Source organism: Pelodiscus sinensis, chromosome 27 (assembly GCF_049634645.1).
Source record: "Pelodiscus sinensis isolate JC-2024 chromosome 27, ASM4963464v1, whole genome shotgun sequence".
In the NCBI taxonomy this organism is placed as follows: Eukaryota; Metazoa; Chordata; order Testudines; family Trionychidae; genus Pelodiscus; species Pelodiscus sinensis.
Window position 1 is genome coordinate 14259765 of NC_134737.1, and position 17933 is coordinate 14277697.

At 57.4% G+C, this 17933-nt stretch overlaps 1 protein-coding gene across 4 annotated transcripts in view; it reads left to right on the forward strand.

Annotated features, from left to right (window-relative positions):
- Positions 1–17933, forward strand: part of LGR6 (leucine rich repeat containing G protein-coupled receptor 6) — a 163270-nt gene that overhangs the window by 9667 nt on the left and 135670 nt on the right. The window contains exon 1 of one of the 4 annotated variants that reach the window (XM_075910203.1): positions 2979–3122. The exons of the other annotated variants lie outside the window; for them this stretch is intronic. The gene's annotated coding sequence lies outside the window, so the exon portion shown is untranslated. Of the gene's footprint in view, positions 1–2978; positions 3123–17933 lie in introns of those variants that run through there. 4 annotated transcript variants of the gene reach the window in all.

Genomic DNA, 17933 nt, shown 5'->3' on the forward strand with positions numbered 1-17933 from the left:
GAGAGCGGACCGAGCGGGTTTGTGGCATTGTCCTTGTGTTCTGGGATCAGCGACTAGAGCTGAGCAAATCATTTACCCCTGGCCAGCTGGCCCCCCGGCATTCGTACATTTCCCCAGCTGGCCTGCAGATCACAGATCTCCCTCACCCGCGCTGTCGGAGGTCATGAGGCATCGCTCCTATGCCCGGGGAGGACCCTGTGCTTACTCGCCGGCACAGTGCACGCCGGTGGTGTTCTGTGGCCGCACGTTTCCACGAGCGGTTAACGTCCCATGTCTGCGCCCATCCCGAGGGAGGCGAGCTGGTGAGGCTTGGGCCCCCGGGCTACAATAACGGGTAGCTGCTGAGGCTCGAAGGGGGGAGCTTGGATTCGGGAAGCTGTACTGAAGGGACCGGTGCAGGTGGGCGCGGCGCTGGCTCAGACCCAAACGGGAGCTCTGCTGGTCCCACCCAGCTGGGAAAAGTGCCCCCAGAGCGCCGGTACCAAGCAGAACTGCTCTTGCCACTCGCCGGAGCTTGGCAGCGATGGGCCGGGGCCAGGTCGGCTCATGAAACCTACCCCCATAGCTGGGGTTCCCCCTTAGGGCTGCGTGTGGCCAGCGCCCTGCGCAGGGTGAGGCTGGATTTCCGGAAGGCCAGCCCTAGAGTCCTAGCTGCTCTCTCCTACCCGCCAGCCTGGCCTGCTCCATCCCTGGTAAGTCCTGAATGGCCGCTTCCCTCTCCCTCCCTTCCCCCTGGCAGAGGCAGCTCATGACTATGCCCAGGGCCGTGAAAACCCTGAGCCCTTGGATCTGCAGGGAGGAGCTCTGCCTGGCACTCGGAGCTGAGGGTTCGCTTTGGAAAGCGCTTTGATGCTGGCCCCAGCTAAGGTACCAGAGGGCGGGAGCAGGAGACCTTGCGTGGCAGAGGCTGGGTCAGACCCCCCACTGCTCCCTTCACCCCCTATTGGTGGGCTCGAAGAGGGGTAATAGGGTGGCCGGGGCTGCTTGATCTCTCGGGGCCAATGGGGCTTGACTGGGCCTCGCTCCCATGCCACCAGGTGGGAAATGCACCTGGATCCAGTGTCCTTATTAGCAGCATTGTGGCAGCTACGTTGAGCCCTGCCGCGCTAGGCACTGCACGCGCACTCACTCACTCTCTCTCTCAGGGTCTGTCTACACTAGCCCCCTAGTTCGCACTCGGGAGGCTAATGTAGGCATTCGAAGTTGCAAATATCCCGCGCTTGATTTGCATCTTCCCGGCCGGTCGCCACTTTTTGAAATGTCCAAGTCTGCACATGGCAGGGACCCGGTCGTTCGAAATAAAGCCCTAAATCGAACTACCTGTTAAACCTCATTCCAGGAGGAATAGCAGGTAGCCCGAACTAGGGCTTTAATTCGAACTACCTGGGCTTGATATTTCAACCCCGGGCTTGATTTGCAACTTCGAATGCCTACATTAGCCTCCCTCGTTCGAACCAGGGGGCTAGTGTAGACGTACCCTGAGAGAGCGTTCCTGCTCTTGAGCTCACGTGGGCGTCCAAGGCAGCGGCGAGTGTGTGCTCACGACACCCAGAGCGGGGTGGCACCGGGTGCCAGGCCACTGTGAGCCTTGTGATGAGCAGCATGCGGTGCTCCAGCTGATACCCCCTTCTCGGTGTTCTGCATCCCAGCAGAGGAAGGGCTGAAGTGGCAGGAGCTCCGGGAGGTGCCGGGGGGAGGTTTCTGGGGCACTGCATGTTCTCTCCCTCCCTTCCATCCCCGGCACCTCGGTGCTGCTCAGACCGTATCCCCAGTGGGTGCCAGAGGCTGGCCCCACTGGCAGGAGTGAACCACCTCTCCAGCGGCTGAAGTCCGGCGCCGATAGACGGGCGTGGGCCTTAAAAACGAAGACGAACCGCAGGGGTTTGTGGCCGGAGGAGGGACACACGAAGCATCGGACTGGGGGGAGCAATCTCTGGGAGGGAAGCGCCCTGAAGAGGGATCTGTCCCGGCCGGAGAAGGGGAGGGTGCAGGCTGTGAGGTGCTTGGGGCTGGCTGGGCAGAGGGGATAGGCCGCTCTCCGAGCCGTCGGGTTTTGATGGGGCCTGGATGCGAGGGTCTACTGAGGGTGGGGGGCCTTGTCCAGGGAGCCTGAGAAGCCAGGAGAGGTGTGGGTTTGGGGGGCAGATGAAGAGCTCGGTCTTGGCCAGGATGAGCCCGGGTTCCTGGCTGGCTGCTCACGAGCTGTGGAGGAGGCGGGCTGACTTAGGGTCGACAGGAAACCTGTCTGGAGAGCAGCCATTTGTCCCTCGGGGGGCTGGAGACAGGAGCTGGAAGGCGAAGCAAGGCTGGAGGCCGGGCCCTCCCGGGCAGTGTCCCCAGGTGTGGGCCCGGGCAGTGTCCCCAGGTGTGGGCCCGGGCAGTGTCCCCAGGTGTGGGGTCTTTGGACCAGCTCCTCACTGCAGGTTCTCCTCAGCTGGCTTGGCTGGACCTAGCCCCTCGTTGGCAGCCACCAGCCGAGACGTGGGACTTGGAATTCCAGCAGGTGCCAGCGCGTGGCCTGGGAGGGCCGTGCCCGCCCCAGGGCCGAACCCGCGGAGCAGCCAGGCAAGCCAGGTCTGTCTGGCGCTGTCCCAGGGCAGGCTGGGCCCTTTCGGAGCAGATGCTTCAGTTCTTTGCGCAGAAGCTGGTGTCCTGAGGAGCATTTCCAGGTCTCCCTCCCGTCTCCTCCGAATTCTTTCCTGGCAGAGCCGAGGGATTTTGAAACGAAAAGCGGCCCCACCCCCAGGAGAGTGAGTCAGACACACCTGTCGGCTTGGAAGCTGCTCCCGGGACGTGCGGTTTCTCCGTGAGCAGCTGCGGGTCCCACTCCAAAGAGACTTCGGGGAGACTGAATAATTCCAGCAAAGAACGTCTCCCTCCCCCGCCCCGGGCAGACACATGCCAACGTTCCCCTGCATCGAAGGGCAGGGGAACCCGGATAGGAAGCGGTCCGGGGATCGCTTGGCAGCACAGCGCTCCGCTCAGGAGAAGAGCCAGGGCATGGCGGGAATGGATCGGCGGCGTCAAGCCGGGGTAGCATGTGCACGCTGAAATGAAACCCGGGCGAGGGAGGAGACCTGGGCAGGCCACAAGCCAGCGTTTCGAAGTGGCTCTTGCTACGTGTATGTATGGGCGCTATGATCAGGCCTGGACCGAACCATTCCGGCGCCCCGGGTTAGGGGAGGGTGCGCAGAGCTGGCGGCGGCAGGATGCATGTGCCCAGCCCAGCCCGACTACCGCTGCTGGCGTGCAGCCTGGCTATGCAGGGCCCTGCGGCCGCGGGGGGTAACGCGGTTCCCGCCCTGGGCGGCTGCTGCAGGGTGGCCGCTGGGAGCTGCTGCAGCCCATGATCCGGGAACTGGGTGCGCAGTGCCTGGTGGCAGCTATAAGGGACCCCTTACAGCTGCCATCAGGCGCCCCCCATAGGTTGGCAGCTGCCCGGCTCGCCCATGGCTTAATCCGGCCCTGGGTATGATGAACCTGCCTATGGTGGTACGGGGCCCAGCCGTGATACTAGTTGCAAATGAAGCCAATAGCTAGAAGGGGAGGGCTCGGAGTTAGTACAGAGAATTTTCCCAGGTGTCTGGTGGTCTGGTCCACATGCTCCAGGTCTGATAGCCATATGTGGGGTCAGGAGGGAATTTTCCCCTGGTTCAGACTGGCAGATCTGCAGGAGGTGGGTTATTTTTTTTTTTTTTTTTGTTTGGCCTTCTTCTGTAGCGGGGGGCAAGGGGATGTTGCTGGTTTGAACTAGAGTAAGTGGTGGAGTCTCTAACTCAAAATCTTTAAACCGCAAGGTGAGGATGTCGGTCACTCAGCCAGAAGGGAGCGGCCTATCGTAGGACTGGGTGGGCGAAGATCTGTCCTGCAACACGCAGGAGGTCAGGCAGTGGGCATGATGGTCTCTTCCAGATTCATAGTCTTTGGTTAGAACAAATGGGGATTAGGGGTGTAAAAAGCTGTTTAAAAATGTAACCGCTAAGAATCCTAGCCATTACACAGACGCTGCAGGCTCTGCAAAGCTTCCTCGGGTGCAGAGCTGGTAGCCCCTGCCAGCCCCGCTCCTGCAAAGCCGGCTTCGCTGCAGGCTCTGGAGTGTACAAGTTATACTGGGAGCCAGCGTGTAACTGAAACCAATAAACGGACATTATCCGCTAACCGTTTAAACGGTTATACTCTTCGGCTACGGCTAGACTGCAGGCTTCTTTCAGAAGAAGCTTTTCTGGAAGAGATCTTCCGAAAAAACGTCTTCCGAAAGAGAGTGTCCACACTGCCAAAGCGCATCAAAAAAGTGATCTGCTTTTCCGAAAAAGCATCCAGACTGAACGGACCCTCTCTCGCATGTAAGCTGTGATTACTGTGGGCGGAATGGCTACCAGTAAACACCTGGGCTTTTTCCTCTTTCCTCGTCTTCCGAAAGAACTCCCTCTTCCCCGTCCACACACGCCTTTTTCTGAAAGAGCTCCTTCGGAAAAAGGCTTCTTCCTCGTAGAAAGAGGATTACCAACGCCGGAAAACCCTCTGTTCCTTAGATTTTTCTTTCGAAAGAACGTGATTGCAGTGTGGACGTAATTGAAGTTTTTTTTTGGAAAAACGGCCGTTTTTCTGAAAAAAACCCTCCGTAGTGTAGACATAGCCTTACATCCCTACTGGGAATAAACAGGCCATGAGCAATTTTAGGCTGGAAATTAGAAGGTTTCTAGTCATCAGAGGAGGGAGATTCGGGAACCGGATAGGTGTGGCAGAGGCAAATAAGTTAACTAGCTTTGAGATGGATCTTGTTAATTTAAGACTGGGATGATGTGATGAGGTTGCCTGTGATAGCAGGGGTGCGGATTCTGCCTGGGGCTGTCCCTTCCCACCCTGTGTTATGTTTCTAGGAGGTCTTCATGAAATATTTTTGGAGAAGGCAAGAGCTGCATGGATGAAAAGTGCTACAGAGCAACTAACGCCGTACTTCTCAGCAGCCGATTGCAAACCACAAATGATTCTGAGGTCTCGGGTGTCTGTCCTGCGTTGGGGTGGAACATTCCAAATCTGGACATTATTTGCTGGCTACAAATTCTGGTTTTCAGCCGCTGTAATTGGGAGGAAGCGGGTGGAGCGTGTTACAGGGCTGTAGGGGGGTTTGCATGCCCAGTCCTGCGGGAGGACATGTCTCCTGGCTACTGCTGGGCGAGTGCATTGTTCCTCTTTCATGTCTCCTACAATGCAGGATTTATTAGTGACAAAAACATGAAAGCGGGAGGTTTTGATTTATTGACGGGGGGGATGAGAACGTGCCATTACACGAGCTGTATGGCATGACATCAGTTGGCGCAGAATCCACCCCAGTAATTCTCTGCACACAGGTTAGGCTGGCCTGTGGGAAGGAGGCTTTGTGTAGTGATAGCAGAACAGCCTGCTCCATGCCTCAGTTTCCCTCTCTGTAAAACACAGACAATACTGAGTGACCTCCTGTGGGAAGCGCTTTGAGATCAGTGGCTGATGAAACGTACTCTCCCGTTGTGCTCTTCGTCCAGCTGGGACACAAGCTCAGACCTTCGCTCCCCAGGCATCTGCCTTGGGATGAGCCTGGCTGGGAGTCAGCCTGTGGATCTCGAATCCTGTGCGGATCACAGCAGGCTTCAGAGGCTCTCCCCACACTCACCTGTGGGTTCTTTCAGCAGTGCTGCCCACTGCTTGTTTTCCACTGGCCCTGCCCGGAGCTGGGAGCATCCGAAGGGAGACAGGACCTCGGCCAGGCTGGGGAAGGCAGGGATACAAACGGGCTCTTTTGGGGTACGACTACACGGCTGCTGGCTGGGGTCAGCGGCTCGTGGGGCTCAGGTGGTGGGGCTGTACAGCTGGCGTGCAGCGCTTCGGGCTGGAGTCGGGACCCTTGGACACTCCCCTTGTAGGTCCCAGAGCCTAGCACCAGCCCAGGCCCAAAATCTCCACCCGTTTTGCAGCCCCAGCCAGAACCAGTTGCTTAGGGGCAGGGACCTTTCTTGCGCCCTGGTTGCCTTCAGTTCTTTACCAACCCCCGAGTGATCTGCAGGGACGCAGGGTCTCCTTGCCTGTTCTCCCCTCCAAGCAGCATCAGGGTCTGCCCACGACGTTGTGGCTACTTCCAGCGCAAATCGCTCCAAGGTGGTTTGCAAGGAGGCAATTCTCCACTGACCTCCTAGTTCCGCCACAGTAGCCATGAGAGGAGATGCAGCCAGAGGGCTTGTAAGGGGTGGCGCTAGCCTCACACAAGCACACCCCGTCTGGTTGAGGGCGTTTGCCTGCACTTCCTCTTTAAGAGCCTTTTTGGGGACTCAGCCAGCCGAGTCCCACTGAAATTCTCGACCCCCTTCCAGGATACACACCTAACAGGAGACGCTCCCTCAAGCCAGCCAGTTACCCCTGGTCCTCTCTCCCTCAGGTCTCGGCTGCAATTGCTCTGACTCTAATGCTTCAGCTTCTTATGTAGTCCTTCCTGGCCCCTGATTGGCTGGTTTCTTTCCAGTCCCTCTAGCCGGCCCGGAGGACTTCTCTATGGTCCTTTCTAGCTGCAGGGCCTGGTCTGCCCCGTTACAGGGCTCGAGGTAAAAAGGAACAGACCAATGTGTTTTTATTGCGTCACCAAGATTTTGTTTGCATGCAGACATTCCCCTGGAAAACATTGTAGGAGCGACTGGAAAAATAGGCTCTGAGCAGAGTTGGCCTGTTGGTCTTTTTGTTTAGACCAGGGTGTAGCTCCATTGGGTCTGGTCCCCCTTTCGCTCACCCTGGTGTAAATCGGGAGGAGCTCCACTGAGCGGCACGAGCGTGCGAAGCCCAGGGACTCTCCAAGCGTGCGAATGTTTTCAGAAAGAAGCCCTGGTAGTCGTGCGAGTCGCTTGCTCTGTAAAACGGGGGGTGGGAAGCCATGTAAGGCCGCCTGTGAAGCAAGGCGGTGGTGCAAAGCATGGCCCCGGATTCCTTCCTTCCCCGTCGCTGCAGGGCACCGTGCCCAGGACAGAGCAAGGTCAGCTATTAACAATGTGCGCCCAGTGGAAAGAGGAATTCCACTGCAGTGCACTCCCCCGCCTGGCACACACCGGAGGCAGCCCGGGCTGGCATGCTGTCCTGCAGCTGAATGGGGAGCCAGGGGCTGCCGGAAACCAGTAGCATCAGGGGCTAGTCTGGCACAGCATGGGGGCTAGGAGCCTGGTGGGATCCACAGGCACACAGAACCCCAGGGCTCCCTGGCACGCTTGGCCCATGCTTGGTAGTGTCCTGCCAGTTGGGAATATCTGCCTTCACCCTCTGAGTGCTGCCGCCCACCCCTGGTGGTACAGGAGCGGGAAGGAAGAGGGCGGGATGTGGTGGTTACCAGCAGAGGAGACAGGACAGCTTTTGCAATTAGAGTAAGGCCAAATCTCCCTCTCCTAGACCCCACCCATCGGATGGCTCAGGACAGACACCCGCCCCGATTGTCCTGTCAGTTTCATTCCATTTCCTGTTGGGTACACCCCTTTGTGACCCACACAGCTGGCAGTAAAGAACATCCGCAGCACCAGCAAGGGCTGGACTCTCCCCTCGATGGGGAGAACTCATTGGATAAAGGGACTCCCCCTCCAGTATGGTTTCTCGGCAGCTTTGCAGCATTTCAAGGCAGCAGCCAAACTGGGGGAAGCCTCTCGCATTTTATGAGTAGAATTTAGGTGCAGAGCTTGGTGCAGGCCAGGTTCCACCGCAAAATCGGTTTTCGATGTGCTCCTGAGTAGCTTTTTCCAGGCCGTGCCTCCGACTAGCAGTGAGGCCTGATGCGGGTGGTGAGGTGCATCGGTAGGGATGCGTGTGGCTGCCGAGGGAGGCTTTGCAGAGCACAGCGGTAAAAGCTGGAAAGCCCAGCAGAGAACATGGGGAAAGTGTCCACGATTTCCTGGCGTGATACAAAGTCGGGAGACAACCCTCATTTTGAATCTGGAAATGTGGGGTGCAAACTACCCGGCAACCTCCTTTCCCAGCTCTCAATTTTGGGATAGCAGCATAGACACTGGGGGCTTTCATGGAGGTTTCTATCTCCACTCTCCATGCAGCTTGCTAGCTGTCTAGCACCAGGAGCAGACTCCAGCCTGGGTCCTAAATCTTATGCAGCTTTTGTCTGCCTCTTTTCTCTCCATTTATTTAATAATCCCTAGCTCTTCCATAGCCACCTTCAGTAGCGGAGCCTTTACAAAGGAGAGCAAGCTGTTTAGCCCCATTTTAGACATGGGGAAACTGAGGCAAGGGGGGGATGAATGTGACCTACTCCAAGACTCCCAGGGGACCAATGCCAGGGCTCTGTGTTTTAAAAGAGGCAGCCGTGTGAGCTCCCACCGCACAACAGCTGGGAGGGGGGGAGACCCGGCCGTGTTGCTATGGGGCAGCTAGTTGAGCGTGCTGAGTGCAGGCCCAGGAGGCGAGGGGGCTAGGAAGGCTTGGAGCTCAGAGGTCAGGTGCTATGAGTCATGCCACAGGAGGGAGTATAGCACAGGCCCCACCGGCACATGCCTAAGGTCCCGAATCGTGGAAGATCTTAGCTCCAGTCTCTTTCCAGCCCCTGCGTGGCCGGGGGAGAGGATCTTGAAAAGCCAGCTGGAGCGTAAGCGGCGTCCGCCTGAGTCTGAAACAACAGCTCCGAGGGCTGCACACTGCCCCACTCGCCCCAAAGGCTGGCTAACGCTGGCGAATGGGAATTTGCTTGTGCCCTGTGACGTAGTGGGGGTGCCTTGCTGGTTGCTGTGCTGGGCAGTGGGTTGTGAGTGACCCCCACTGGCTGCTGTCGGCAGCACGGCCCAGCAGGGCAGGGGGTGAGTCATTATGCAAAGGGGTCTCTCAACCTGTCCGACCAGCTACCCCCCAAGGAGAGGAACAAAGGAAGGTGGAATGCTGCCCCTGGCTGTGGGGCAGGGCTGGAAGGGACGGTTTTTAGTTTCTGTCTGGGAAGCAGGGGAGAAGGAGCTAAGGAGGGGGCTGGGATTGTAGGGCCCAGCCACCCCCCCATTTCAAGGGGGGCACTGAGGCCTCTTAGCCCCGGTTCCTGTAACCAGATTACATCTGTGCTGGGCTGTATCCTGGAGAAGCAATAAACTCCCTCTGTTCTACTGGCTGGTGGAGTCTGTCCGTGCCACTACAGGGGTGCAGGAGACGGGAAAACCCCAATGTGCCATCACCCCCCCCAAGGGCAGGGGTATGGGGGCGTGGGGAGTACCCGAGAAGCAGCTAGAGGCAGCTACCCTGGCGGCGGGGGCATGTGTGTGATTTAGAGGCATCACCTGAGGTTTCTTTAAAGTTAGCATGCGAGGAGCTGTGTAGGGTGCGGGCGTGGGGGAGTTTTGGGGAGCATCGCCGCAGGACCCCATGGAGTCCCAGCACAAAAGGCCCCGGTGTGTGCCCACCCAACAGACTGAGCAGCAGGGGCCTGCCGGAGTCTACCGCCAGCCTGAACCAGAAGCCCGAACCTGCGTGTTGCTCCTTGCTCTACCCTTGCTGCCTAGGGAATTCCAGCGCGTGGCAGGGAGGGAAGGGATCCTTGTAAAGGCCAACGAGGGAAATACTTTGCATACGCCAATGCTGCAGAAGGGTTTTCTGGCAGGCGTCGCTGTGTCCTTAACAATTCCCTGCCAAGCCCGTCACAAAGACCGATCTGCTTAGACGGAAACCACCCAGCACTTGCTGTTGTAGATGGAAGCCAGAAACGCGGCTAGACAAACAGCTGGCGCGCAGAGCCTGCCAGCCGAACGGCGCGCTCTCCGGAGCGGCTGGGCAGCGCCCATGGCAGCCGGGGCCTTTCTCAGCAGGACTGGCAGCAGAGACACCGACGCCGTGGGTGCTCCGGGGCTCAAGCACCCATGGAGAGAAAATCAGGGGTGCTCAGCAGCCGCAAGGGTTCCGGTGCCAGGGCTGGCTGCGGATCAGCCCGCCGCTGGCAGGAGGTGCTCAAGAGAGGGGGACGGAGAGGAGGGAGCCAGGGGGGAGGAGCGGGTGGGTCTCAGGGGGATTGAGGGTGGAGTGGGCGTGGAGCACCCACCCAGCAGGAAAAAGCGAAGCTCTGTGGCTGGCAGTGGAACCCTTTGCACGGTTTGCACGGGGATCTCGTCTCGTGCTCTGAAAGGAGGGAATGTCCAGAGGCCCCTCGGGCATGGAGAGGGGAGCGACGCGCCGAAGGTCACACACAACGATGGAATCCGGAGGCACTCGGTCCCCAGGGTTCCCTGTTCCCAGACTGTTGCTGTCAGCACTGCCTTCCTGCCTCGCTGGCTAGTCCTTCAACACACGCAGTCCCGGCCCGTCGGGGCCCCCCCCCCCAGCCCTCAGAGCTGCCCGGGGCATAGCACTGCCTTTCTCCCAGCCATTAGTGCTACCCAGAGCACATGGAGTGGCAATTTACATCGGCCAGGAGCCCCAGGCTGTACTGAATCGCGGGGCCACAGCAGAGTGACCACACCGGCAGCATGGGTTTCTATTGGTGGTGCACATCGGCACTTGCCTTGGTGCACAGAACAAAATTTATTCTTCACTTGGAAAAAATTCTGACGGCAAAGGAAAGTTCTCAGGAGCCCCTACAGTGTCATGGTGTCGATTAGGAAACAGTGGGGAGGACAGACTGTCTGATCACTACCCTGTGCGCATCCCCGGTACGTTATTCTCCTGCAAGCATCCCTTGCAGAAATAACGCTGGTCCCGCCTCACCCTCCTGCCCTGGTGAACAGGACTGGTGGGGACAGCAGAGGCACACTGCTTGGAGGAGCTGGAGACAGAGGTCGTTCTGGCTGGAGGTCCCACTGCTCCCTGTGACCCGAACGAATGAAACGTCCAGGGATGGTGACCTAAGAAATGGACAAGCCTTCCTCAAGGGAGCAGGAGAAAAGCAGCGCTAAATCGCCTGACGAGTTTCAGTAGCGCCATGGCCAACTCTTGGGATCTCTGGTGCTTTTCTGAACGCCCCGGCTGGTGGAGACAGCTGTTTACTTGAGCGTCCCTGAAAAGTAAAATGCTCGAGGTCGTGCAGGAGTGCTGGAAAACGTGACCCCCCTAACGGCTCAAAACCCAGAAGGTGAACCCAAGGAACCCAATGTTGATGGCAGCTGCTCCGGCCTGGGTGGCCGACCAAACCTCGGGCCCTTGCAAAGTTATTTCCATCGGGATCAGCAGTTGGAGATACCTGAAGAGCCCTGGGCAGATACAGAATTGTCTCCGCATACACATCTGCATGGAATTCTTAAGAAAGGGATAGAAAACAAGACCCAGAATATCTTACTGCCCCTGTGTAAAACTATGGGACGCCCACATCTTGAATACTGTGTACAGATGTGGTCTCCTCACCTCAAAAAAGATATTTTGGCCTTGGAAAGGGTTCAGAAAAGGGCAACGAAAATGATTAGGGGGTTGGAACGGGTCCCATATGAGGAGAGGTTAAAGCGACTGGGACTTTTCAGTTTAGAAAAGAGGAGACCGAGGGGGGATAGGATAGAGGTCTATAAAATCATGAGTGGTGTGGAGAGGACGAATAAAGAAAAGTTATTTATTAGTTCCTATAATGGAAGAACTAGAGGACACCCAATGAAGTTAATGGGTAGCAGGTTTAAAACGAATAAAAGAAAGTTCTTCTTCACACAGTGTGTAGTCAACCTGTGGAACTCCTTGCCAGAGGAGGCTGTGAAGGCTAGGACTATAACAGAGTTTAAAGAGAAGCTAGATAATTTCATGGAGGTTAGGTCCATAAAAGGCTATTAGCCAGGGGATAGAAATGGTGTCCCTGGCCTCTGTTTGTCAGAGGCTGGAGAGGGATGGCAGGAGACAAATCGCTTGATCATTGTCTTCGGTCCACCCCCTCTGGGGCACCTGGTGTTGGCCACTGTCAGCAGACAGGACACTGGGCTAGATGGACCTTTGGTCTGACCAGTACGGCCGTTCTTATGTTCTTTACGAGCTGCGGATCCCCGCATCCAGATTGCTGCGGATTTGCAGGGCTCTGGAGTGACTCGAGGCTTTGCACGCAGTCTCCTCGCCTTGGCATCGGAAACCCCGTAGGTCCGCACGGCGTAGCTCTTCGACCCATCAGCGCCTTTCAGCGTAACTCTTCAAACTCTCCGCAGTCAGAAGCCGCTGTCCTGATTCTGGGTGGCCCATGGCGTAGCTTCTGAATTCTCCAGACATTGCTGGGCACGTGTCGAGACAAGGGGGTGCACTTAAAAACGCCCCCCCTTTCCTCGAGAGAGCGAATGGACCTTCCCTCTGCCCCACCCAGGGAACGGGAGCCCGCGAAGGCCCAGTTATCTAGGGCAACGCGGGCAGTAGAGCGAAGGCAGCGACAGGAATGCGGCGAGTCCAGTCAGAAGCCATGCGTGGAGGAGTGTTCGTTGGTTAATCACAGGCCAGGAAGCGCTGGAAGAGCTCCGACGGCATCAAAGAGTTATTAATTATGGGGGAATTAATTCCCCCATTGCGCAAAGCCGGAGCAGGCAGGTCTAGACTAGAGACCTTGGCACTGCACACACCTGCCACGCTTGCATCCCTGGGTGCAATCCAAGCCCTGGTGAAGTCAATGCCTAAACTCCCGTGGGCAGGATTCCGTCCCGTTGGGCCACACGCCGAAGCGCCAGCAACACCGCCGAAGCTTTGCCAAGCGTTTATTGCAACTGTGTTGTCATGAGCCAAGCTCCCCGCCCAGCGTGTCCTTCCTCTGGGCCGTGGACTGGCGCAAAGCCAGTGCAGATCCGGACCCCTGGCCTTGCAGCTGGACTGCTGTCCCCGGGACCTCCCAGTGCCGTCCCCCTATGCGTGACACCCACTGTGACGGCGCTTTGGGGTTTTCCCGTCTCCTGCACCCCCGTAGTGGCACGGACAGACTCCACCAGCCAGTAGAATAGAGGGAGTTTATTGCTCCTCCAGGATATAGCACAGCACAGATGTAATCTGGTTACAGGAACTGGGGCTAGGAGGCCTCAGTGCCCCCCCTTGAGATGGGGATGGCTGGGCCCTACAATCCCAGCCCTCCCCCCCCCCTCCCTAGCTCCTTCTCCCCTGCTTCCCAGACAGAAACTAACTCACTTCCAGCTCTGCCCCCCAGCCAGGGCAGCATTCCACCTTCCTTTGTTCCTCTCCTTGGGGGGTAGCTGGTCGGACAGGTTGAGAGACCCCTTTGCATAATGACTCACCCCCTGCCCTGCTGGGCCGTGCTGCAGCCAGCAGCCAGTGGAGGTCACTCACAACCCACTGCCCAGCATAGCAACCAGCAAGGTACCCCCCCACTACGTCACCCCCACCCCCTGCTGCCATGCTTGCGGGCAAGATCCACCGTGCTTCAGAAATCCCGGGAGGCGTGCAATTCTTTCCCAAGGAATTGTGGGAGAAGTTGTTCGTCCTGAGCTGGGTGGGAAAGCCCTGGAGTTCAAGGCAGCACGCCCCACGTGCTTGAGTTAAAGGGGCGCGAGCCGCATTGGGGCAACGCTCTCCTTGGTTTTGCATCCCTGCACCTGCTCAGAGCCAGACCTGAGTCCTCCAGGCCTAAGCCAGAAGGGACCAGAGCATCCAGTCTCTCCTCCTGTGTAGCATAGGCCCCGGCACCCAACAACCAGAAGGAGACCAAAGTATTCCCACCTATCGGAGACGAAGCCGCCATGTGCCCCGGGAAGAGAGCAGGAGGAGCCAGCCAGGGCTCCAATGGCAGGGACCGGAGAGGGTGAGAGATGCTCGGATGACCCCATCAGCACCATGTGCCCCAGGCTGCATAGGAAGGCGGACCCTGCCCATCTGACCCGGCGGAAGGGTCCTTCCTGGCCCCAAATTCACTGGCAGGGCCTAGTCAGCCTTTCTTCAGAACCTGCTTACCCCTCGGCCTGGCACCCCTCATCCTCCGACCGAGCTGTGCACAAAAGGAAGGGGAGAGACCCAGCCCTTCCCCGCAGGCCTCCCAGCGGAGGCCCAGGAACCCGACCCACGCCCACACGTGGTAAACAAGGGCTCAATAGCCCTGGCCGCTGAGTGCACAACTACAATGGAGCCACCTCCCTGTGCCCCCGTCGCCACCCAGTTCCAACGGGGCCTCCCCCCCTTTGCATTCTTCTCTCTTCCCAGCACGTCTGATGCTGCTCGGCCCCCGCTTGTTCTCCCTTTTGTGTCCGGGCAGACAGACGAGCTCTGGAGACAATAGTCAATGGAGAGGGCAGATTTATCTGTTGGCCTTCATTGTCCTCCTGTGTCTCTTCCGTAGCAAGGGAGCGCCAGGCCGGGCAGGAGTCCCAAGCTGCGGGTGTTTGCACAAAAGGAGAGTTTCTTCCTGAGTACTGATTTGGTTCAGGCAGGTCTAGAGCCTGAAGCCGTGGGCTCACTGCATGCTCCTCTCACTGGCCTTGCGGCACAGCCTGGCCTTTCCACGCCTCGGCCGCCCCTTGTTCAAAGGCAGCAACGTTCATGAAGCTGACAGGTGAGGCAATTTCCCGGGGAAACCTCCCTGAAGGAACAGCGAGTAGCTAACAAAAATATGTCGCTGGTATCCTGAGCTTTCATGGGCAAAACCCACTCCCTCAGGTGAGCAGAGTGGAGGGAAAAAGTGCCTTTTCTCTCATGAGTGGAGGGCTTTTCTTCTACTCTCCACTCATCTGAAGAAGTGACCATAAGAATGGCCAGACTGGGTCAGCCCAAAGGTCCATCTAGTCTAGTATCCTTTCTGCAAACAGTGGCCAATACCAGAGGGGTGAACCAAACAGGGAATCATCACGTGATCCCTCCCCTGTCACCCATGTCTAGCCTCTGAAATAGGATAGGGACACCATTTCTACTCCATTCATTTATCTAGGTTTTTTTTTTGAAACCTATTAAAGTCCTGCTCTTCACAACATCCTCTGGCAAGGAGTTCCACAGATTGACTGTGCACTACATGAAGAAAAAACGTCCTTTTTGTTTTTCAAACCTGCTACCTACTTAAAAGTGGCTTTTGCCCACGAAAGCTCATGATACGCTCTCTATAGGTGTTGGTCTCGGAGGTGTTACAGGGCTGCTCGGTTTTTTTGGACTAACAGGGCCACCCCTCTGCGACTTCTTGAAGGAAGTTGAAGCTTGTTAAGTTGAAGGAGATCCTGGTGTTGAAAATGCAAATGATTCTGTATGAGTGTGGGATGGTTAGTTAAATCTCCAGGCGAGAGACATGACTAATGTAACCCCTAGGAAGTGTTAAGAGACTTCAAAGGACTCTGTTAACACTGTCTCGCCCCCTCCTCTGGTTGTGCAAAAATCCAGCCTTGTGAAGCTTTGGCCTTTCTCGCCTGAGGCGAGACCCAAGGCTGGCTGGACACCTGTTCCCTGTCTCTGGAGATCAGAGAGCTCCAGTGACTCAGTGGGTTCTTGCTCTGAGCCCACGGTGGTAGGAACCAGTAGTCACAGGCAAAATCCCCATGTGGGTTTGAAGGCCTGCTCACGAGCCGGAGCCTTTACTGGACTGAGGTGATGGCTGCCTGCGTGGAGGTTTAGTGTTTTCTCCCGCAGTGCTTTTACCTGAAGAATAAATGTACTTGTTTGAAAAGAGCGGGGAGGGAGGCTGTGGGCCGTAAATCTGTTCCCAGCCGCTGGGAAGGCGACACAGGCAGAGAACCCCGCAGCCTGGAAGGATTCCAGTCAGGAGGGAGAGAGACGAGCGTCTCCGCCCAAGAGAGGTAGTGGGTGCAGGAGCTAAGGCATAAGGCTCCCAGTTTCCTGGGAACCAAAGTATCCCGTCTCTCCCATTTTCCCTTCCCTCTCCCCAGACCGGCCCAGGTTCAGCCTTTTGTGGCGGTGCCTACGTTGACCTCTGTCCGCTCAGGGGTTTCAGTGGGCAGCATCTGGGGCTGTGGTGAGAGGGGGGTGCTCCAAGATGCTGCTGCTAAGTGACCCATCGTAGCCTGTAAGCATGAGGGGAAATATGGGCACTAGAAGGGGGCAGGGAGCGGAAGGAGTTAAAGGAACAGGGGCGGGGAATAGGGATGTTAAATTTAGTTTAATCGACTAGTCGATAAGCGGGGAAGCCGCAGCGGGAGCTGACCCTGGGAGCTAACCCCACTGTGGCTTTGCCTTTTCAATGGATTTAGGAGCCGGCAGGGTCTTAATCCATTTAAACAGCAAAGGTGCAGCTTTCTGGGACTGGGCGTGAGCTGGGAATCGGCTGATGCCTGGCTCGCGTCCGGTCCCCACTACCCGCCTGCCTCCCCTGCCCCGCTGGGGGGAATCTGCTTTTCAGCCAGCTCTCTCCAGCACCAGCTCCTGCTTCTCCACCCCCACCCCGCTGCCTCTGCTAGAGGCAGCAAGGGGAACAGGAGCGCGACTTGTCGAGGGACTAGCCGACTCTCTGGTACACTTGTGGGAGCTCAGCTGGTAGTTTTTGTGTTCTCCCATGAGGAAGCCAGTGAAGGGGGGCTGGTGTGCCAGTGCATGCTGGGGCGGGGGAAACCCCAGCCCTCAGGGTCCAGATCCAGGCAAGCTGGGGGCTTCACCCGGCCCCCCAGGCCTTAGGTTCCCCACACCTGGAATATGGCGTAAGGGAAGGAGATGGGGACACAGCAAGTGAACAGTTATGATCACATCTCCCCTGCCCACGTTCCCCAGAAATGGCAGCAGCTCCTCCTCCCAGTCAGGTCCCCAGGCCGGGAAAGTCTGGGCCTTTCATTCCACGGAGAGGTACCAGATTCCTCGTGGTCGTGGGAACCCGAGAGCCAGGCCAAAAGCCCAGAATGACCGATCCGGTCCGGACCTGCTGCACTCCCCAGGACAGGCCATGTGAGTGCGGTGCATCTGTGTGTGGAGGAGCAGAGCATGTAATCAGGCATGTATAGGACATGTTTGCATGTGGGGGGGATGTGCGTGTGGGCAGGACACACGTGCCTGTGATGTGTGATATGAGCCTCTGGCAATGAAGCAAGTCCTGGTAATAATTACATCTTCTTGGAAGCAAAGGCCTCTCTAAACTTCTGCCCAAACTCTCGAGAGCGGTGTCAGGCTGAAATTTGGCAGGAAGGGCCAGGGGACGCCGTGTCCTGGCTTGGAAAAACAGCCCCCCAGAAGTGCTCCTTTGGAATGCGTATTTTGGCCCTCGCCACGTTTAGTTTGGAAAGACATCTGCTGCAGTAAACGCTGGTTACAAGCGGCTTTCTAAAAAAAACCCTCAACCCAGCCAGCACCAACCCATAAAAACAACAAAACCCCAGCGTCACAAACACCCAACCGCAGCGGGCGAGGGGAAAGTGACAGTCTGGTCTCCCTCCCCATGGTGTAAATCAGGAGTAAACTCCCCCACCTTCCCGCCAGTGGCCTTGCACGGCAGTGAAACTGACGGGTGGGAGACGAGTCGCTCCGTGCTTTCTGAGGGTACAGCTGGATGCTTGGGCAGCGCACACTGCGGTAGGCAAAGTGCCAGTCTTCTGTGAGCGAGGATGGTTGCTGCCTTGCAAAGAGGGTGTGAACCGTGACGGCTGCTTTGTAGCCAGCATCTCTCCTGGGACAGGTACTAGCTGGCGTGGGCTGGGGGTTGGGAAGAGTTTCCCACCTTGCGTCCTAGTCCTTTGGCCAATCTCCCCTCACTGGCCGCTCAGGGTTTCAAGCCGATGGTTATTTAGTTTCTCTCCCTGCCCCTGGCTTGTGATTTTGTGAGTCTGTCAGCTCCGTAAGAGGATCCTACACCTAGTACTTGGAAAAGAATGGGAAAATCTTGAGCCAGCCCCGACCTCTGAGTGATTGTGATTGTCACAGGTCAGGGCACCAGCATCTCTCTGTCCCCACCCAGTGTTCAGCTCAGGCACCTGCTCCCAGGCTTCCAGCTCCTCAGCTGCTGTGTTGGATGGAGGAGTCCGTGCCACACTCCCGGCAGCCTGGGTTGCTTCCAGCTGCATGGTTCCCTGCTTGCCCTGTGACTCCCAAGCACGCCTGCACGCTTTCTTCTTCACAGTGATTGGCAGGTGCAGTTGCTGCAG